Source organism: Cheilinus undulatus, linkage group 21, assembly GCF_018320785.1.
Source record: "Cheilinus undulatus linkage group 21, ASM1832078v1, whole genome shotgun sequence".
Taxonomy (NCBI): domain Eukaryota; kingdom Metazoa; phylum Chordata; class Actinopteri; order Labriformes; family Labridae; genus Cheilinus; species Cheilinus undulatus.
In genome coordinates, this window is record NC_054885.1 from 29525194 (window position 1) to 29548527 (window position 23334).

Sequence of the window (23334 nt, forward strand, 5' to 3'; positions counted from 1 at the left end):
CTTTTCACCCACAAAATGAAGAAACTGTTAGACAGGACGCTAGCACAAGTGCTACTGTGATGCTACTTGTAATGTCAAATTTTATTACTTTACATCTGTATCTCCACACAGAAAGACCCTGACTAATGAGGATTCAAGCCGGGGACTGTCTTGCTGTGAGGCATCAGTGCTAACCAGCAAGCCAATGTGAAGCCTTCAAGCATTTCTATACATTTAGCTGATTAAAGGAGGAAGCACACCAAACACAGCCATGGCAATGAAAGCAAACCTGAAGTTAGATGGATGTAAAAAATGAAGAACAAACTTGTTGAACTTGTATCAACAACACAAGGGTTTATACAACGTGTCCTGTAACACAGCCAAATCGACAAGTGAGGGAACTCAACAGAAACTGGTAAGGATGTAGCAGGTTGCTAATAGCCAGCCGCATTAGCTTGTTACTCTGCCTCAAAAGTAACATTTTGAGTTTTAAGAGTGGAGTCTCTGGTTGTTGGTGAATGAATCTGTTCAGATGTGGTGTGTTTGTTGCACACATACTAGATTTACTATACTAGATTTTTGTGTGTGCCTCGCTTAAGAATGAATTATAAAGACGTGTGGAAACAGCCATGAATGTAAGAGGAAAATGTATGACATGTTGTCCCTTGCACCAGCATATTCTGATTTCAGTGTTGTTCTAGTGTCATTGTATTTAATAACAGCTGCAGATATGCTGAAACACATGCAAGTGTACAGTGAAGAACGGATCTATCAGATTAATCCCCTCAGAGACAGATGTCCCAGAATCTGACACACTTTTATGGCTGAAACTTGGTTAAAAGAGACTGTTCAAAACAAATCCATGTCAATATTTGACGTTGGCTCTGGACTTCTGAGAGAAAACACAAGAGTTGCTCTTTCAAGCCCAAACCAGAAGTATGCATTTTATACCGCAGTTAGCCCGAGCATGGTTTCAGGGCCTCCATTCACTATTATATATGCAACTGTGACAATAATTAAAGACTTCTGCATGCATGGGTCAAAATAAGGTGCAGCAGGACTAAAGGGACTCAAATTCTATGTCATTATCAGAGATAAGTCAGAGAAGTAGAGATATTAATGACATCCAGATGACTCACAGGAAGTGATGAGGATGCAGCGCGTGTGAAAATATGACCTTGAAGCACACTTGAGGAAGACCTCCTCTTCCTCAGACCGTCCGTCCGGACCCCACCCTGCAGAAGAAAAGGGAGCAGCAGGGGGTGGAAGAACACCATTTGATCCCGGCTCCAGAGAGCACCGGGCCTACACATCATCTATATCCTGTTTGGGAAGTTGGCCTTTTGAAACCCATCTGCTCATAGCTCCCAACGGCATCATCAAAGACACAAACGAGACAAGAGCATGCAATGAAGAAGAGTCCGGAAACCAGAGACTGCTTTTTATGCAAAAGATTCAGCATTTGTAATAAAGACCCCCAAGAACAAAGTTAGAGGAAGGATGAAAAGCTGTATTTTAAAATAAATATCAGCATCAAAAAAAGAAAGTAAATAAATGTGGGGAAATTCTCAGAGCTGATGTCCACCCACTGATCATATATTAAGTATTCTCCTTCTGGGACTTAACAGGTCAAAAACCAGATGATGTTTGGTTTCACTCCATTAATATATGCTTACATCATGTGCATACGAGCATGAGTATGACAAGATTCATCCCACACATGAATAAACACAAAGAAATGGAACACAACATAACATCTGCTCAAACTAATAGGTTTGAACAAGTGGTTTTAAAGTTGGAAAATAATCATATTCAGAAATGCCAGATAAAAGGATGAATAGAGAAATAAGTGACAAATCTAATCACGACTAGAAAACTATCTGATTGTCCCAGATCTGTTTGTTAAACTGGAAACACACACCGCGCACTAATATTCATTGGCAACATGACAGTCCCACAACAAAGCAATCAAAACAAAGAGTATAAATCTTATTTAATTCAACATTATTTACAAAGAGGGTTGAAGACATTGGCATTTTCATCACACACATTTTCTGATTTGGTGCAGCAACACTTTGTCATCACTAGAAAACTGATTTACGTGCGAAAATGATGGACTAAGAGTGACAAAAAGGGCCAAAAACAAGTTGACAAAAGCTGTAATATTTGTTACACTATTGCAGAGACAAACCACCGCAGTGAGTGGGTATGAAAACATGCCATTAAGAAAAATGATTAAATCATTTTAAAAAAAAATCACCGAAAAAAACTGTTTCAGAATTTACTGCTTCACAATGAAAAAGCGGTTTGGGGGAAATTTACACTGGAGGGTTGTGGCAGTGCAGTGTAATAAAAAGTTTTGTGACCAAAAAGGAAAAAAAAAGATTGTCAAAGTTGTCGAGACACATAATGTGGGCTGTTAATCAGTCACGGACTGAAGGGAGGCGGCTCCCTCAGGAAGCAATTAGCTTTGTTGGACCAGTTGCTAATAAAACACTTGGGTTACAAGCTACCCACAGCCCAGCCAGGCCAGGGGAGCCATGTTACTCCTTCTGTGTGTGTGTGTTTAAATGTGTGACGGTGTGTGTGTTTAAATGTGTGACGGTGTGTGAGTGTGTGTTGAGGCCTAATAGGTAGACAGAAAAGCCACAGTAGCACAAAGTGGTACAGCAGGACTGTTAGAGTCACCATTACAAGTGATATGTCATCACAAAATCAATATCTGAGAATTAGCAGTCAGACTTTGAATATTTCTTTAAAAGTTTGTCTGGTTTGTCTGGTCTGGTTATTTGTTATTAAGTCATTTCTTACAGTAGAAAAGGATAAAAAAAAACATCATATTGTTGGTAAAACTGTTACTAATGGGTTTGACAAAAATGTTTGCAAGGTTCAAAGGCTTTTAATCAGATAGACAACAAGCCTTCCACAATAATTGATAGCCGGTCTGTCTGTTCGTTTTGATTTGCACGCCACACAGTTTCTCCAATTGTCCTTGATATCTCTCAAAAGATTTCTTGAGTGCACTGGTTTGAAACTGGTGATATACACAAAACATAAATATGCACACATTTTCAATAAAATCCAAAATTATTGCTCCTTCTGCTTCATTTTGCCTCCCTCCCTGTCCCCTACTTCCAATATGCTCACTTCGCCACATGCTAAAGAGGGGATGACCTTCGCTCTCAAACAGACACGCTTAAAGACAAACTACAGTGGGCTCATAAGTTTGCTGTACGCACAGGTAGACTTCTTCATTGTAATTCCTGTCACAACCCAGTTCATGCCTAACCTGACACGCCAGATAGATTTATTTCACACATCCATCTGGGAAAGCTTCAATAGGAAATGTTTGAGAAAAGGCAGAGGCTTTGAAAAATACTCTGTGTGATTGGATGAACGTTCTGTCCATCACATCTCTACGGGCCAGTCGGAGCAACGAAACACCTGACGTAGCCGCTATCGAGCTGCGCATGCGCAGCTACTGAGGAATAACGTGAAACATGGCGACTATAGACGTGTAAGTACTCAACTTTTGTCGTTTTTGAAGAGAAAACAACTCACTGCTGTTCTTTGTTCTTCTTTTAACGAAGAAACGTGGTCAAGTTCTGATAAACTGGCGCTTTAGCAGCATCCACGCTGATCTCTTCCTCCATAACTGCACCAGCTCTTGTTGCTGCTTGTTTACGTCACGACTCTGCTGCGCCTGAAAGTACTGCCCCTCGTCACTGATTGGTCCTGTCACTTTCTAACTGGGCCCAAACAGTTCAGATGGGAGCTTTGAAAGATGGATTCGCCAGTGAGAAACAAGGAAACGGTTGTATCCATCTGCTTAGCAAGGTTAGTTCATGCCAGCAACAACTATAGCTTGTGTAAAGTGTGATGAGACCTCACATGTCGAAACAAAGGTTAAGTTAGCTGCGATGTAGCATTACTAGTACTTCTTGCTTTTGCAAGGCCTAAGTGGCACAGCTGTGTTTGCATGTTATTTAATGATAGACATCATGGCAGAGGCTAGACTGCGACTTACTACAAGGGCTGCCAGCTGTCCCTAAATATACGGAATCGTCCCATATTTGACAACCAAATCCTGTTCTGAATCGATACAAGATGCGATTTGTTCCATCATTCATCCCTCATACTCCCCAATGAGTGGTAAATACTTTTTATCTTTGTTGGTTGGATTGGTCAGCTCCTGCCTGTTAAATTGGGAACCCACTTTTCTACATTCTTAACTGTAACTAAAAGGTGTTCCACAAGGTTCCATCTTAGGCCCACTCTTATTAACTATTTATGTTAACAATGATGCCACTTCTCTTAAAAACTACAGTAATGTATTGTTTTGCTAACTCTGTGCATCTTGCACTTAACATTCTACAACAGTTTTTGGAAAATGTACGAGCTATCGTTTTTAATTTGCAAGATATCTTTTATAATCTTGAACTTAATCCTGACAAAAACTGATGCCCTGCAGAGCAAAAGCAACCGACCATTGTAACAAATGGAGTCAAGACTAAGAGAGTGGAGAATATAAATATTTACTTATATGGGTTGATGGGAAATTCACATTAAGTTTACACATTAATGATCTCTTAGGTCCATTCCAGCAAAAAATGTGTATTTCTATGGAAATAAATTACACCAAAACCATTTCCTTTATTAACTGTATTTGATTGTAAATTAATTACTTAAACCTCTAGTTCTTGTTTAGTATATACATCTCCAGGCTGGTTATTTTAATTCCCTCTTATCAATCTCTCTTCTGTTTTGACATGCTTTGTATTCTTTGAATTCCTTTTGTAACTGAATCTACATCATTGTAGGAGGGCTGCCCCCTCAATGATTTCTCACGTACAAAGTAATGGCATGATGTCAATATCCACAGATGTTAGCTAAAATACATATTTGAATTTCCACATTTAAGAGATTTTCTTCCACTATTACAACTGATATACCAACTGTAGACTGTGGCTTGTATAGGCTGTAAATATTTACTATATGTACAAATACATTTATAGAGTTTTAGGTGGGATCAACACAACTTCTATCCTTAGACTATGGATTGAACAGATTCCATGTCAGTCATCAGGCGGTTAGAAGTTAGAAAAGTTAGAAGAAGACTGATATAGACTACTGTACTAATCTTCTGGAAAGGCTTCTGAAATTATTCAGACAAGGCAAAACAATTATATTCATACAGGCTTGTGTACTATGACTTCCTGTTTTTCCAAAGTCAAAGTTTGACACAACTGCTGGAGGATTTCACAGGTACCCACCATATTACAGTCATGAATGAAGTTACACAGAAGTGCATCCTGAGTCACTGGAGTGAATCCTGTTGAACCTCATCTGACCAAAGCTCTCAACGGCATCCTCAAAGTCATGAGACTGAGCATGATGCAACAATTCATCGCTGTAATGGTGGTTAAATATTTCTGTTTCAATTTGGGCACTGCTTGGGGGTAACCACATCAGTTGGATCTACAATTTAGTGAGTCAAGGTTCACCAAAGTTGAAATAGATTCAAACCAGAAATGCAATTTGCTTTGCCAATGAAATAGAGGTGAAGCAATGTGAGTTATTGCTGGTGTTGATTTGATTTGGGACTTTCCCCTTATTGGTTTGCAAAAAGCACATTTTTTTGTATGAAGTAATATTTTTTTTTCCCCTGGGTACATGATCTGGACTTTTATGTTCGGGTGCTCCCTGTTAGTCAAGATTGTATGCCTTGTGTTTCCATCACTTTAATTTACTGTGTAAAGCTGTGGCATATTTTGACTTTTTAAACTTCAGGTAGATGGATAGATATAAACAAGACTGACATCAAAACAAGTTTACTTACTCTGGAACCCTGTGAAAAAAACTGCATGTGGTAAAAATTAAGAAAAAATCAGTTATGAAAAGAGCCCACAACAAATGCAAAAGTTAGCATGCTATCTAACTAAACACACAGTACAAAATGAGAGTAAACCAAATTTGAAGAAAAATGGTACCAAAGTGGGTAGTAGAAGGCAACAAACCATGGCCCTTGATGGAAAGATACTACCCTCACAGGGAGCCCATGGAGTCCAGAATAAAGCAGTAAGAAGCCACTAAGAGGATCCCAAAAACCGCCTCTTGTGGTGTGGTGAGCTCAGAGTTATATTAGGTTTCAGCTCAGCATTCAGGCCCTGCTTTAGCACAGACACTAGACACAACAAAACTACCCATTTAGGAAACAAAGCCCCAAAAAAGCGCCACTTCAAACTCTTCCCAAGGGGGAACGAGAGGGTGAGAAGAGATAGTGGGAGAGGAGCGACAAATGAGAAAAAGAGGTAGTGGAGGATATAAGTGGAAGCACATTGGCCAGCAGTAGACAGCACGCATTTCTCTGCATGTTTAAGGACCATGTGCAACTCCAGTGTTTAGGAGGAACGTATTGACAAAACTGATAATATTTGGAATGAAAACCCACTTGTTTGTAATCTTAAAAAGAAGAAGTCTCTTTTAAAAGGATCAATCCTTTAGATTATAAAGGAAGTTATTTACAAGTAGGAAACAAAAAAATATGTCCACTATCAAGACCACATTTTAACGTCAAATCTTCTAGCTTTGAGAGGGTGTGGCAAGTTATTTTATGAAACAGAAATGAAATGTATATGCGAAACTCTTACACTAGAAAGGCCTACAAGAAAGACAATAAGAGGTCAATCTGAATGCTAGATTACAAACTCTGTTATCTCTGATGATAGAGACAATGAGAAATGTATCGATTACGCGGGGATATCTTCATAAAAATTAAATAACGACAAAAGTACATTTTAACTTACTCATGTAGACATTTCTCAATATTTTTTTTTCATCTTATACAGCAAGCCCTAGTCATTCCATATGAAAACACCTGTACCTGCAGCGCTGTTACCTCCTATTCTCAGTTTAACCAATGATTTTACTCTGACAGCAAAACTTTCCTATTCAAAGTGTATTTTCATTTCTTGTTGTTGATTAATTTTGATATTATTATAAGGTCACACTTTAGTTTAGGGCGCAATTCTCACCCTTAATTAGCTGCTTATGAGCATGCCAATTAGGAGCATGCTAACTAATAATCAGTCATTATTGAGAGTTTACCATAACCTGATGATGATAACCTACGGCTAATAGGCTGTTAACTAAGAGTTTTCCCCTAATAACCCCGTTGTTACTGCATATTATCAACAAATTAGGACGCTTTTTCACATTATTTATCTTAACATGCTTTGCTAAGTATGGCCCTTAAAGACAGTTGTATCTGAATATTTCTTCTCTATTAATTACACTGAATAATAAATAATTATTGTGAGAAAAAAATCCCAAATTTGATATTACTCTGCAGTAATTAGGAGATTACTAGGGCAAACTCTTAATGGCCAATTATCCATAGATCATGGTCTTGTAGAATAAAGTACTAATAAGCTCTCGTGATTATTGATAGGATGTTAGTATGCGACCAGTTGGCATGCTAATAAGCAGCTAATGAAAGGTGGAAATTGTGCCCTGACTTAAAGTGTTACCTATTATGATAATTATTCATGATCATGTTTTTTTTATTGTTTATATATGAAACCAATTTGTTGTTTTTGTCAGTGCTAATTTTGCATGTTTAGTTGGATTTCTCTGCACTAAAATAATGAGCTTTAATTTGTAAATAATAAGGTAAATTCTGTTCACACAACTATGATTCAATTATTTGAAGACAGCCAAAACAATGTTTTCTGATGTCTCTCTCTAGTACAGCTGGATAGAGGTGATGTCTTAGTATGATCTCCCTGAAATAGTCATGCAAACAAGCCTTTGATCAGCACCACAGAACACTGCGTTTGTTCTGACTTGTAACAGCCTAAAACCTCCTCAGTTTGGTTTTATTAAACTACTGAATTTACAAAATTGATCCAGCAGGCAGTGTACTCTGTGAGAAATGATGAATGCTGCAAAGTAACCACGATGCAGCTGCCACTGCAAAAAAAAAGCATCAATTTAAGCGCAGCCAACACGACTGCATGTGGTCGTCTTTCGGTAGAGTGATGCTATGTTCTTTGCATTGTGTGCAATTTGTTAGAAAAACATTTTCAATTAAATTTCAGACACGTTTAGGAAAAGTAGGGGACAAGCAGCATTGTAAAACTTAATCCAGCTAAGTGACATTTGAAAACAGTGAAAATGACCATCATGGCCTTCAGTGGTAATAAAGGAAAATCATTTTTTCTACAGATGACTACATGCCACCTGCAAAATGCAATGTGTACTACACTGCTTTTTTGGATGAAATTTAAAAACAAGATTGCACAGCACTTCAGCACTTCTGTTTGCCACCAGATTGTCAGTAAATTTATATGTGCAGCTCCTTACACTGAAGTCAGAGGGTAATTCAAAAACTACTAGAAGTCCCATTGGGATACTTTGCCTGTGCAAATAGAGCTGTAGCCTGATCTGGTCTGAACAAACTTGATTAAGCCTATTATTAGTTCGCAGTCCTTTGGAAATAGACATTAAATTAAAAAAAAGATGATAAGCTGAATGAATTTGTTTCATGAGGTTAAAAAACAAAGGTAGACTTTCCACATCTGAAATTAATTGAGGGCTTTATATTGATTTGGCAGACTAAGCTAACATGCTAATGCGGCTGAACTCTGGACAAACCTTCTGTTTGTCTGCCGTTGTTTAGACTGCTTGACCACATTTAACTGCTGTTACTAATTACTGCCCTGCAGAGTGATGCACAAACAGCAAAGTAGGAGTTACTTCATCAGACAAAGGATGCATCTCCAGTGTGAAGTCATTAGTGATGGGAAAACATGTATACTGTATAGCACATGGACATCGAGGTGTGTCCGCAGGCCGGTTTTCACACGCTGTGTGGTCCTGCCTCCAGAGGTGAGGAGAAGAACAACCTCACCCTTCGTCAACAGAACCAGAGAGTGCAATTCTGTGGAATCTCACCGGAGCATTGAAATGTTTTTTTCCAGGAAAATGAGTCAACATAGAGAGAAAGTTGGGGATAAATAGATAGAAAGAGACAGAGAGAAAGAGCAGGGAAATACTCCCTGAATATTATCAGACATGAAGGAGCCAATGGAAGGCCAGATATTCCCATGAAGGCGGGTTTCACAGAAGAGATGAGTCAGCAAATGTGAGCAAAGGATGGAATCACTATGTCAACAGCAGGATGATTTCACTGCAATAACAGAGAAAAAGATCTGATGTCCGAAAAAAGGGGCGTGTGAGGGAAAGACCGAAGGAGCAGTGAGAAGGTGGGGGAACGATCCGGGGAATTCTTCAACCACGTCCTGCTTTTTCCTGAAGTAATTTAGGTCAGGTCTGCCCTCCCCCTTCCCCTCCCCTGCTGGCCCGAGGGTCTCCCCAGCACACATGTTAACTCAGCGGCCAGCTTACAGTGATTAGCCAGGCCTTCCTCTCTGACAGGTGCACCGTCACGCTCCTGCAGGCCTGGTGCAGCCCCCCTTCACTACAGCAGATATGAGATACACTTGGTGCATCCCTCTGCCAAAATCCTCTCTGTGTGGAGACAGAGTGGCAGCTAGACATTCATTCAGACAGGCTTATAGAGAAACACTCAATCAAATGCTGCCAGTAATGTAAGTGGAAGGATTATTAGCCACATGCAGATGTTTGAGACTAGATATTAAAGTCAATTTCATTCCAGATCATTCTTTTTTATATTAGTGTTGATATAAAAGCCCAATATATCTTCTATGATTTATAGTCTTTTGGGTTAACCACAGCCTGTGGCATTTCCTGCAGAGGAATCACACACAGCCAATATAAATGACCGATCTGAACATTAAAACACTCAAATAAAACAGATATTAGACAGACCAAATTATGTGTCTTGACTTCTGCGAAATACTAAAGAGCTTAGACTTTTTCTCAAATTTAAACAGCCTGTAATTACTTTCAGTCTCAGGGAATCAACTTTGGTTTTAACAGTTGTAAGCACTTAAAGGAAAATTATATTCTTGGCACCTGAACTCCACCGTGGCACAGCTCTGCTTCCCAGGTCCACACCAGTCTGATCGAAATAACACAGCCCTGTGGCAGCCTCACTGTTTGGCAGGCAACACAATACAGTGAATGCAGAGAGGCCATAAGAATTGTTAGCAGAAAAAACCCCAGACATGCCGTCTGTCTGCTTCCCTATTTGCATTTTAGATGTACTGTATAGTGTGACACAGCTCATTGTGGAGGTGGGTGCAAAATAAAAAAAAAGAAAGAAAGTACAGTAAAGACGTTAAAGTGAGGAAAATGGGTAGCAGAGATTGTAACCAGAAGGGATGATTTATCCTGAGCACCAGATGACGACAACAGAGAGTTGAAATACCATCCAACTTTAGCGAGTGTGCAACACACTTTCAGCATTATGTGTGGAAAGCTGAGTTAGTTGGACATGAGAGGACGGGCTCATACATTCTGTAGCATCCTCACAATTTCAGTAGGAACGTTCAAAATATAAAAAGGTAATGGGCTTCGTTTACCAACCATGCTTAAGATTTTTATCAACACTCTTACATGGCTATAAGATTCTGACATGAACATTTTATGAGATTTGTTCTTTACTAAAAAAAATCAAAGAACCTTTCAGAGAGAGCCAATATCACAGGATAAAATGTTTAATTTTGCTCTCATCAGCTAGACTATGAATAACTCAAGATTACATTTTTATTCTATTTTGTAGCATTTTTTCATCAGTTCTAAAGTTTTATATGTTTAAATGAAGGCTGTCAAAAGTTAGTTATTTTAAATGAAATTTATCTCAGAATTTCTGTAGTTAATCATGATTAATTGCACTCTTTCTATTGCATTTTAAAATTCTTTTTTGCATTTCAAACTATTTTTGTGTAATTTTGGACTTTTCTGTCTTAAACCTAGGGTAAGTGACTTCCTGTCTGTTGCTTTAGGAGGTAAATCAAAGATTTTAACATGAACTAAACTTTAGAAAAAGGAACTTGCTATTGATTAAACATAAAATAAGAGATAATTAAAAAGGTTCAGATGACTTTTGACTTGTCCACCGAGTTGTCTGAGTTTTTAAAGTGAAATGCGACATTAAGGAGCAGTGGTGGACTGATCTTACACAAGTGTGGCTGCATGCAGACGCTGACATACATTAACCAAAGTGTGTTGTAAGGGACAACAAAGCATGCGATTATTCGTTACTAAAAAAGTTAGTGCACTCATTTCATATCTTGATTAATTGTCATCAACCCAATTAGTCCGACAGTCCTAATTTAAATAAATGCAAACATTAATGACTAAAATAATGTCAAGTATTAATATAACTATGCAGTGTTTGATCGTAGCTGCAAAATGTAAAAGTATGTAAATAAACTTAGCACATGTAGGGGTTTTACTGTTAGACACAAACAATATAAAAATCTACCTTCACACGGGTATGTGTGTATTGGGAAATTAAAATGTGTTTAAATAATGCTCTAACATTTTAAGTGTGCTGTTTAGTAAATACACTAGATGAAGTTGAAGAGAGCCCTCAATTCAACACAAAGAGTAAGCAGCAGGGTGGGGGAGGTGGCAGGGCTGGACAGGTCTCTGGTCCCTCCCTCGTCATATTGCATTGTTTTGAAAGCTGCAAAATAAAGCAGACATTTCTTTTACAAAGACATTAGTGATATTTTCTTAAATAAATGATAGATATGCTTTGCAATAATTCTGCTTCTGGTTACACTTGTTATAATCTAAGCACATCACACCTCATCTGCAATATAAATACACAGTTAAAAAAAGAGGTCATTTCTCTGAGTCGCTCCTAACAGTTAGTTAGACACAATGCACTATAAATGCCCATGCCTCTGTTTAAAAGTGTCCACATTAGCTTCAGTTCCCCTGCAGCCTCAGTTGAAACTGTCCTGTGGATGCAAATTTTCACTTTTGCATCTTATTTTGCATTCAAAGCTGCTGTGGCAGCCTGAAAACATGATGTATGCTGTATGATGCAGGCCCAGAATTTAGAGAGAGTGGTGACTTTGAATAACCAAATCAGCCTGATTCAGCTCTGTGCATTTTTCATATTGCCTAGTCCTTTTTTCAATGCAAAGTGGCCCATTTGGACAGATGCCTATCACTACACATGTTACTGTGGCTGCTGAGAAATAGGGAAATGAATTGTGCAGATATGACAGTTAGCTGGCTCTGTCACTTCCCTGTTCTGCTGGAGTTCAGTTTGGTTGTTTGCATTTTTTTCCCCTCACATGAGACTGAAATGTAAAATAACACAACAAAAGACGAACAGGAATCAGGTAACTATTTCCTGGAAATATGATAGCGAAAAATATCATGTGCAAAGTTTCTGTTTGTCTGTCTCTCGTAATAATGTCAACAGACACCAAAATAATATTCTGTTGTCATCCAAACATGAAATCCTTGTGGACCCCCCCACTAGTTCTTACCCCAAACCCCCCAGCTGTGTCCCAGTGAGCTGAAACCCAAACCAGAACGCAGAGAGCTCTCTCAGCTCCTCAACCTCTCAACACATTCTCAGCGCTACCCTTTGAAAATAAACCACGCCGGCAAGCCCCTGTCTCAAACTCTCGCCTCATATGTGAGCACACATGCCCCGTGCTCCGCTGGGAGTTCTTTGGAGACTTCCCCGCCGCTGTTCCAGGAAGCAGATGTGAGAATGGCAGCAATCAGGCATGATGCTTCACTCGGCAATGTGGAGCCCATTACTCTGACAGTGAAGACACAGATGAGAGGTGAGATGTGGAGCATCTTTCTGCTGCTGCCCAGGCTGGGTTAAGATGACACAGTGCTGGACTGAATACATATGAACAGTGCCACATCATCGACATATGGCTTCATTTTGTCTAACTCCATAAGCGTGGGTTGATGCAGATTGCATGGCTTAGACAAATTTAACATGACAAATGAACTGATGTAAATGAATGTAAATGACAGTGATGGGAGAGTAATTGGCCACGATGAAAAAAGGAAACCCACTCAAACACTAACTGAAAAAACGCCTACGACTGAGTGCAGAGTTGATGAAATATTTAGTGATTTGATATAGACCAGTGACACGTTCTCGCAGCTTCCCACACTCTAAAAACATGTGGAGGGATGGAGCTCCAGATGGCTGGAAGTCTGCATTTTCTAAGATCCACCTTCTAATGATGATCTCTGTAACACTTTCACATAAACTGTAATCTGAGCATGTGAGGAGCCTAGAATGTGGCGTTTCTGCTGTATTAGGTGAACCAGATGGGTGACTTACGAGAAAATGAAGAATCACCTGGAGCAGAAAGTCGGTAAGAGAAACCTGCAGGGTGCAGGTGACTGAGACTGAAATAATATCAAATCAGTGAACTCACAAAAGTTACAGGCCCGTGAGTAAAAGAAGACTACTGACCCTCAAAAAGAAGTGAAGTCACTCAGAAATGATGAAAGAAACGACAACTGGTGGACTCTAGTGTTGTATTGCCCATGTTTTCTGGCATTTAGAGACAAGAATCAGCAAAAGGGAAAACTTGTAGAGAACAAAGATATGTTGATGAACTAGTGAACTGTTTGCCTTCAGAAAGACAAAGAATACTGCAGACACAAATGCAGTAACATGTATAATCAAGAGTGCATGTTCCTGGTAAAACACTGGCAAAGATTGCTGGGTTTGTTCAAGAAAAAAGAACAAAAAACAACTCACTGATTGTTGGTCGATGTGCCTGCTGATGTTTAAAGCTCTGTAATGCTGGCTTTCACTGTCTGAAGTCACAGCGAAGCTTCATTATAAGCTAAAAAGAAGCAAACATCTGTGACCAAAGTGATCATTTCTATAATGTAATTCTTAATGTCTTTAACTGCTGCCATGGGGTATGTGTCAAACTAGACAATTTACAGTGAAAAAAAACTTTTCTTACAATTTCTACAAGGAAGCATTCACAGTGAGGAATGGGTTTTACTGTTACAAGGACACATGATGACATTTGTCAGAAAATATGACCAAAGCACGCACTGAAGATGATCAGTAGAGAGTCAAAAACAAAAAAGACAAAAAAGCAGTTTTAACAGGGGCTCTAAAACCATTTTCAGGCCACGTCCTTTACTTCCTCCATTGTATTAATCATTCTGAATGGGGATACCAAATGTTTAATTTACATGGATGCTACATAAAGTGATCTGATCAGGGGCAGAGCCACTGTTTGATATCTGGGGATTTAGATTTTAAACAGCAACAAAACTATACAAAAATGATGGAGTTCCATCTTTTAAAAACATCCTTACATCATTTAATTTAAATGCAGCTGTTGCCCATCAACCCAAAACCACAATACACTGTTTTGAAAGTACATTATTTTCACTTCTTCTACCCAAAAAGGGCTGGATTTGCCTGATACAGCTTTTGTTTTAAATTTACATTACATGGATAGGGTATGGGGCTGCATGGTGGTGCAGGGGTTAGCGCCACAATGCAAGAAGGTTCCTGGTTCCCTTTCTGGTCAGGGCTTTTTTTCTGTGTGGAGTTTGCATGTTCTCATGTTCTGTTCGTGCATGCATGGTTCTCTCCGCGTACTCCGGGTTCCTCCCACCACCAAAGATATATACGTTAGGTTAGTTGGTGACCCTAAATTGGTCATAGGTATTAGTGTGAGTGTGCCTAGTTGTTTGTCTCTGTATGCCAGCCCTGCCATTGACTCGTGACCAGTCCAGCTGGAATAGGCTCCAGGCCCCCCAAGACCCTGAACTGGGATAAGGGGTCGTGAAAATGGATGGAAAGGTATGAATTTATGTGGGGTTCTGTATTTAGATATATTTCAAATATATAGAAAATGTTAATAAATAATACCATGTTAAAACTGTTTTTCATATCTTAGTCTATGCTCTTACAAGTAAAATTAAGAAAGGTTGGTTTTAATGAGTTTGCCTACAAGTGTCAAATTTCCATGTCCATTTATATACAATAAAAGATTTTTTTTTTTTGATTGATCATAACACTAAGCATGAAAAATGCATGCCACCTAAAAGATCCTGGCATTTTTTGGAAACACTTGGGGCTGAAGTCCTGTAAGCCCCCCCCTCGCTCCGCCTATGAATTTGGTTGTGACATACATATACATGCATTAAGCATTTAATCAGAATAAAAGCATTTAGACATGCGCAGATGTTTCCTGCAGGTCTAATCTGTCAAAAACAGCAGAAGAAGAAGCTGTTCCTTCTAAATAAATGGAAAATATGCTCTAACTTCTAACAACCAGATGTCTGTTTGGCATCAACTCATCAAAAAACGTGGACAGTGGCAGTTACGACTGGACAATTTATTGAAATTTAGATAAAGTAGCAATATATCCAGCTACAGTTTTCAAATCACAGAAGGTGCGATATTTCTTTAACCTGAAACATGAGTCGAAATATCAGGTTAATACTTTTTATGCAGCAGAGATGTTATGTCTCACACATCTGGAAAACATAGTTTTTCTTAGAATAGTTCCCAAAAAAACCTATGTTCCTCATTTTTGTATGCGTTTTTCTTAATCAAAATAACAACATAAAAAATCACTCTCTTAAGTGCAGTTACTATCAAATTTGAAATATGAGTCAAAAACAATTATATATTTTATCTAAATTGTTTTGCCCTACTATAATCTATCTAATACTGCGTTGGTTATAATAACAGAATGATTTACTGCTTTTTTTTGGCAAAAAAAATACAAAAGATAAGGAACTTAAAAATAATCACCTATTAAACTGCAATCACAAAAGTTACTAAATTGTTTTCCCAAATCTTTCAGCCCCAGTAACAGCCAAAGATGTACTCCGGTATGAATAAAGCATGGCGAGTCAATTATTTTGTTAATGGGAACTTTGTAATAATTTCTTTTAAACATGGGCTCTTTCTGCCTTTAGAGGTGGACAGTGTCTAGAATCAGAAACAGGGATGAAAGAGACATGTAAGAAAGGAGCCACATGACTGTCTTGAACCTGGGCCACCTGTGCCATTTTTTTTTTTTTACTGGACTAAGAACCAGTTTATTCTGAAATCATGCCCTGCTGCGTGTTTAATCCTCTGTTGCGTTCAGTCTAGTCTTTAGTAAGCATAGGGTCAGTGGCTCTGTCTAAGTTGTAAACAAACGTCACTATAGCTTCATGCCTCCTCCACTCGTCCTCTCAGAGATTTGTTTTTCTCTTTTCTCCCATCTGTGACTTTGGATGTCTGTACTTTTTCTTTATCGCAGATGAACATACAGTGCTTAACAAAATTATTATTAGACCACCAACCAAAGTAAGGTTTATGCCACAGCTGCCCTTGATTAACATCATTTTTTTATGTTTCTGCAATGGTTAACACATCAATATGTAGAAGCTCTTTAACCCAAATTATATTTTTAACGCTAAAATAGAATTATTATTGTTATCCATGAATTTTCAAATTGACTGATTTACCAAAAAACCCTGAAAAAATAGTAAAGCACATTAATAATTCTTGATTAACATGTCAAATTATAGTTATTTACTTGCATTCCTGGATGGTCTCTGAGACAAATATGACAGGTGGTCTAATAAATTTCTTAAGCACTGTACATCACACAAAATAAGCAGCACAAACTTCTTCAGCAGTCTAAAAATATGAGAAGACTGCAGGTCTGGAGGAGAAACTTCAGACATGTTCAATTGAAGCAGTAATACTCTGACCAAAAAGTCACATTTGGAACAAATATTGACACGGATCAGGATAAAAATCAGCATGAAAAACCTCTTAATTTTGGGTGATCATGGCTTAAAGCAAACATCCAAATCCACAAAAGAATAACCTCTCTTGAAGAAGATACATGTTTTTGAGTGGCTCATCCAGAGCTCAGGTAGTTTATCCTGCTGAAAATCTACTGAAGAGGGATGTGTGATCAGGGAAAGCATGCGTAATCTGACAGGTTTTAAGCACTTCTGCGAGAAACAGTGTGTAAATTTTGCCCATTTGAGATAGGACACACTGATGGACTCAAAACTAGACTTAATGTTGTAATGAAATCAAAAGAATCTTCAACAAAGTTTTAGTCAAGAGGCGTACACATTATGCCACCAAGTTTTTATACCTTTTATTTTTATAATTTTTTCCAAAAGATTTTTAAATGTTTTTTTCAATTGCATTGCATATGCTATAGGTTACATTGAAGGTGGAAAAGATTTCTATGGTGTTCCACTATGAATTAAGATAGCTATTTTTAGCAGGCCAAAGAAAATATTTTTACTTGGCCATTTATTGTAAACTAATATGTCAGAGAGACAGTTTCACATACACTACATGGACAAAAGTCTTTGGCTGCCTGACTGTAACACCAACGGGGACTGTAATGCATTTAAAAACATGTACTTTAATACAGAGTTGGCACCATTTTGCCGCTATAACAGCCTCCACTCTTCCTGGAAGGCTTTCCACAAGATTTTGGAGTTTCTCTTAGGGAATTTGTTCCCATTCAGCATTTACGAGGTTAGGCCCTGATGTTGGACCTGAAGGGCTGGCTTGCAACCTCCGTTCCAGTTCTGAAGGTGCTTGATGGGGTGGAGGTCAGGACTCTGGCATAATGCAGTCAAGCAGGTAACGTTCTCCCAGCATCCGCCAAACCCAGACTCTCTAAGCCCATCTGACTGCCAAACAAAGAATCCTGATGTGTTACTCCACAGAACACATCTCAACTGCTTCACAATCCAGTGTCAGTGTGCTTTACACCACTCCATCCAATGCTAGGATTAGGGTTAGGCATTAGACTTAGTGATGTGAGGTTTGCATGCAGCAGCTCGGCCATAGAAGCCTATTCCATGACATTCACATGCAGTTTTTGTGCTTACATTAATGTCAGTGGAAGTTAAGAACCTCTCAGTCATGGAATCAGCAGAGCATTAGCGACTTCAACACACCATGTGCCTAAGCAGACATTCACACCGCTCTGTGATTTTAAATGGTCTTCTGCTTTTTGGCTGAGTTGCTGGGCAACTAAACACTTCCACTTCCTAGTATTACTTACAGTTGACTTTGAAATATCCAGCAGGGATGAAAATTCACAACCTGTCTGATTGCAAAAGTGGCATCCATTACAGTACCTTGCTTGAAATCACTGAGCTCTTCAGAATGACCCATTTTGTATCACAAATGTTTGCAAATGCAGACTGCATGGCTAGGTGCTTGATGTTACACACCTATAGCACTGGGTCTTATTGGAACACCTGCATTCAATAATAAACAGTTGTAGCTGATTAGTTTTGGTGTATAGTGTGCATCCAATCTGGGAAATCCATCAGCTTTGCAGGGTAAAGTGACCAGTCAGATGCAGGAGCACTTTTCTATACATAAATTCAGCAGTTACTGCTCATGTCAAAGGTATGCCAAAGTTTTCACTGCAAAACTAAATAGAGACTCCTTTCCTTGTAATAAGGTAAATATCTGCAAAGGAGTCACCAAATCAAACACAATGTCAGAGAAGTTTGAAAGAACTTTGAGGGCAAAATTTTCGAAATGGAATTGAAGTTACATCAAACTTTTTAGAAGACTATGCAAAGAAGGCGCCATGTTAAACAGCGAGGCAATTATCATGAATTTGAGTTTCCTGTGGCTCTGACTAGCGATACGGATGTCTATAAGTATCTCAAGGCAGGAATACTAAGTGTTTAAGACAGTTGATTCATTCAGTGTACAACCCTGTGGGGCATGGTGTGTACGAAATGACATTCAAGCATTTTCTCCAAAAGACAGAAGGAGTTATTATCAGTGAGGCTGAATTATTGCTCTCATGGAGGGAGCTGGGTACACAGTGAGGTGTTGGGGAGGGGAGATGTGCGTCAAAAACTCTCATTAGTGATACAGCGAGACTTCAGGAATCAGAAATCAGGACAATGGTTCACAAAGCTCTCTCTACTGTCAAACTCTTTCACATCAGATTAGCATACTGCTTTTATGATTATCAAAAAGCTTGTTTGTGGAACATGACGGCAAAGAGGAAACATATGCAAAGATAATACAAAAATTCAGTCATGTTTTGGTTGGCGTTTCCACATTGAATGCATGTGCAAAATATGAAAGCAGCTTGTCTGAACTGGAGCAGATTAAGGGTAAAGATGGAGACAATAAAGGAAATTAGGAACATCGTTTTCCTTTAGTTTTTTCACTTTAGTATTACTCTAGTGTGTCTGAAGATCTAAGAGCTTTTATGTGTTAAAAATCTAATAACAAAGCAAATCTGTATCCGCACATTTGAAGTCACACTGGCCCTGCATCATGTCCCCTACAGAGAGGATGGAGTGACATGCTATCCGCCTAGAGAAGATCAAGAACTCTCGCCTGCAGGACTTCCTCTCCTTTCTTTCATTCCTCCACCAAAGCTGGATCAGGGTCATCTTACCAAAGTCCCCTTTGCAATGCAGAAATCCAAAATTTTGGCAGGAGCCTGACCTGTTAACAGCCTGACCTCCCAAGGCTGACAGGATCTTCCTCTGCTTTCTGCAGCACTTTGTCACATTGCTCTTGTTATAACCGGTAATTAAATCATAAAATAAGACCACAAAGCCGCAACTTCATATCAGCAGGCCTTGGTGAAACAGCACTTGGAGATTTGTTTGTGTGTTGTTGTAATTATTTGTGTTGCTTTTCTAACTTTCTGCCAACATTCTCCCACTGCATGAATGAATCCAGTGATGCACACTTGTTTGAGTGGGCAGTATTTCCACTGAGGCAGTCCTTTGACATGTGCATATTGCTGTTTCGCTGTTTTGTGGGTGTTACTGTGTTTGTATTTTGACATGGTATAATGTTTGTTTGTGTGTGCTGGGATGGGGTAGGGGTGCACTGAGGATGTGTGTGTGTGTGTTTGTGTGGTGTGTGGGTGGGGGAGGGAGTCACAGCTCTGCAGCCTGATATTCTGGGAACGGCAGGGTGGCGTTGTTGACCCACCTGCTCCCTTCTCTCTTCAGCTGGATCTAGTCGAATTTCAGCAGCTGCATCCCCTCACAAAGCGCCTCTTTGTAATCTTCCCAAGGCGCACAAATACAACTGCAACCAGGAGAGGAGAGAGGAAGGAGGAGGGAAGATGGACAGTGGAGACAGATAGAGGAAAAGGGCGGTAACCGTTCAGCTTAGTGCGCAGAAGTGTCACTGCATGATCATATTCTATATTTAAGAAAAGTTACACACAGAAGCATGACTCTTTGATTGGAAAAATGCTTCACTAATTTAAAAAAATGTGGTAGGGTGAATATAAATAACATGACCTGTATGCATGTATGCAGAAATGAATATCATTCAAATAATAGGCGTATGAATTTTGGCGACTATTTTAGATTTAGCCTGACACTCAGACTGGCTGCATGTTTGTGTGCAGCTGCACAGCATGTCTGCTCTTGCACGGTCACGGCTTTCATACCAGAGGCGTGTGTGCTGCATGTCTCCCTGCTGTTACAGCCCTGACTTTCTGGGTAAGTTTAACCATAATAAATAATAAATGAAATAAAAGTGACACATTTTATTGAGTAGCAGAATGGAGCCAGGAAACTTCAGCATTCTGTACAAACAAAGGGAGGTTCTCCAAGGAAATGCTAAAACGTCTTGCCTGTTCAACCGTCCTGGAAACAGAAAGCTTCACCAAAAGATAAACTTTAGAGAGCAACTTTACCACCCAGATGCATTCCGGCTTGTGGAATTCATCTGGGTCATCAAGAAAAGACTGCAAACATATTTTAACAGTATGAACATACATATCAGCTACGAGGTAAATACGGCTCTCTATTTACCATTTTCTGGTCTAGTTTGGCAAAGAGCCACACGCAGGTTGCAGGAAAATAGTGAGCCCTCTAGTCTCTAGATTCCCTGGGCATGAGATGTGCAAATCAGCTCTATGAGACACTGCTCATGCAGGTTGTATAAAAGCCGTGACTTGTTAACATGCCGACTGATAAAGAAATCACGCTGTCTGAAGGCCAAGATATGTCTCTCAGTCTGAAACAAGCTTTAGACAGGTTGAGAAATATGATCCTCTCAGATTTTAAAAAATGCCACAACCTGACTGGAGGAATCATCTCTATCGGACCTGTCAACTCGCTGCGTCAGCAAGCAGAGAAACATTTGCACATTTTCATTGACCAAATCAACACTGGTTTGTTAAAAACGTTAATGTCTTAAAAAGAGCGAGCAAAGGCTTCCTCACACATGCAAAGTGGCTTTAGCTGAGAAGTGTGGCCCATTTGTTTCCCATTAGTAAAATTTCACCCAGGCCTTCCCACTCATTCGTCTCACACCTCTGGAATATGCCATGTCATGTACTTGTCATGCTGGACTTCTCACAACAAAAAAAAGTGAAGTCAGTCTAACTCAAACCCATTTTAGATAAAGCAAGGCTGTCCAGAATTGTAAACCCGACTGCCAGAACAAGGGCCTCAACTTTGTCTCCAGCAATCGGTCCCTGTGGCCCGAACCCAGACTCACTGGTGGCAGAGGAAAGGAGACGCCATTAGGCGATTAACTCTAGCAGCCAACTTTACTGCCATCATAAATACATGTACCTGAGTTTGAGGCTGTAAATGCACCATGAAGCAAAAGTCAGGCTGTTAGGTGGGGGGCCCAGGTCATTGGTTCTGATTAACTTTTGTACCAATTCACCTAAAGCATGTGGAGTCATATGTGGACGGCTCATGGTCTGGTCAAAGATTCATATACAGACCAAACAAGCAAATGACCATATACATATAGAAAAACAGCACATAAACATTGTGCTTTTACTTCTCCAATTAAGAGAATTTTGCTATTATTGGTACATGTACAGCCTAGTGTAAGAGACCCATATCTCTATCAAATTATAAAGGATGATTTATTATCTTCAAGACCAAACAAAGGAGCTAAGAGCTCAAAAATGTAAACGTAGTTATGAAAAACCTAAATGACATATTCCTCATATAATCCATAAAAATGCACCATAAAGCAGCTTCTTGTTTAATGAGAACCCATATAGCCAAGCAGATTTATATTCTAAGTAAAATGTGGCCAAAGTTGTCCCATTGGGGCTGCTATTAGAGACAAAAGGTACATGGAAGGAGCCGGGGCACTTAATATGACTCCAAATTGGCTAAAATGAGTAGAACAAGAAACTTTGAATGTTTGTTAAAGAGGGAAAGAAAAAGTAAATAAAACAGAGAAAAAAACAAAGAAGTGAACAGAGAGGTAATCCAAGGTGAATGTGTTGAGTTGAATCAAATGTTGCTGATCTGGTCCACTTCAGCAGATATGTAATTTCATCTGCTCGCTGATAATCCTCTGAGCTGAACAGAGACACCAGTCAGCAGAGGTTAAACTTCAACAAAGGTGATCCGGTCAGGTTTAAGGCAGTTTCACAAACTCTGCATTCTCTGGTAATTGATTATTATTTTACAGAAAAAGCACAAACACCATGGGGGAGAGCTGGTTATGACTAATCCTCAACAGAAAGTGGAGGAGTGTGCTAAATTTCCAAAGCAAGCTAGTTCTCTGGAAAGTTGAATTCCTCTGTGAATGAAAAGGTCAGACTTTGTGGTGCACTGAAAAGAATCTTTATATCCTTCATGCTTCAGAAGTACTTCCTTGGTCTCTTTTGTCCCCCCGCTCGAGCTCTGCACCTCTTTAAAGGGAACAGGAAGTGACCTGGTGACCTTGGACTCCCACATCATATGACCTGTAGCTGTGCTCCATCATGCAGTCATGGTCAAAACAACCCAACACAAACAACCTGTTTTAGCTTCACAGTGAAAGTTATATAGGCGTCTAACTGGATTTTTCACAATGCACCTGAAAGCTCCTCTGCTCACTTTGTTGCGTGTCTACAAGAGTGATTATAACTGAAATAGTGAAGTGGCTCACCAGGAAATACCCAGTACCTACAACCAGTGGAAAACAGTTACTAAGTGCTTCCTTATTTTCCTGCCTTAGGCTAGAGATGTCAGAACGTGACAGTTACTGAAGAAGCTATGCATGCTATGGATTAAGAATGTAAAAAGCACAATGAAGCTGCCAGTCACGACAGGTTGGGCAAAATAACATCACAAATCTTTTAGGAAGTGACGACAGTAATTCACAAATACAACAGTGCTTTACAGGAACACTTTTGAGAAAGCCTTATATAGTTAGTGTTAATCGAGTTGTTATACTTAACTGGGAAAATAAAATCACTTCCAACCCTCACCATAGGGCTGTGAATCTTTAATGTTGACATGATTTTTTCCTGGAGGGTGACTATTTGACTCAGAAAATTTGTTTAATCAAACAAACCCCCATATTCATTCCCAATTTGTTACAAAGAGGTGCCTATTTCAGAATCCACTCTAGCCTGCTGTACACAAAGAAGCTGTAAATTATTATCTGACATG

General features: G+C 39.3%; 1 long non-coding RNA gene across 6 annotated transcripts in view; it reads right to left on the bottom strand.

Annotated features, from left to right (window-relative positions):
• LOC121529633 overlaps window positions 1–23334 on the bottom strand; it is a 111823-nt gene that overhangs the window by 38450 nt on the left and 50039 nt on the right. Inside the window, exons 7-8 of one of the 6 annotated variants that reach the window (XR_005993588.1) lie at window positions 19898–19996; window positions 17106–17597 (exon numbers count right to left, since the gene is read on the bottom strand). The exons of 4 other annotated variants lie outside the window; for them this stretch is intronic. This is a non-coding gene — a long non-coding RNA (uncharacterized LOC121529633). Of the gene's footprint in view, window positions 1–17105; window positions 17602–19897; window positions 19997–23334 lie in introns of those variants that run through there. One more of the 6 variants, XR_005993586.1, reaches the window with a different exon arrangement.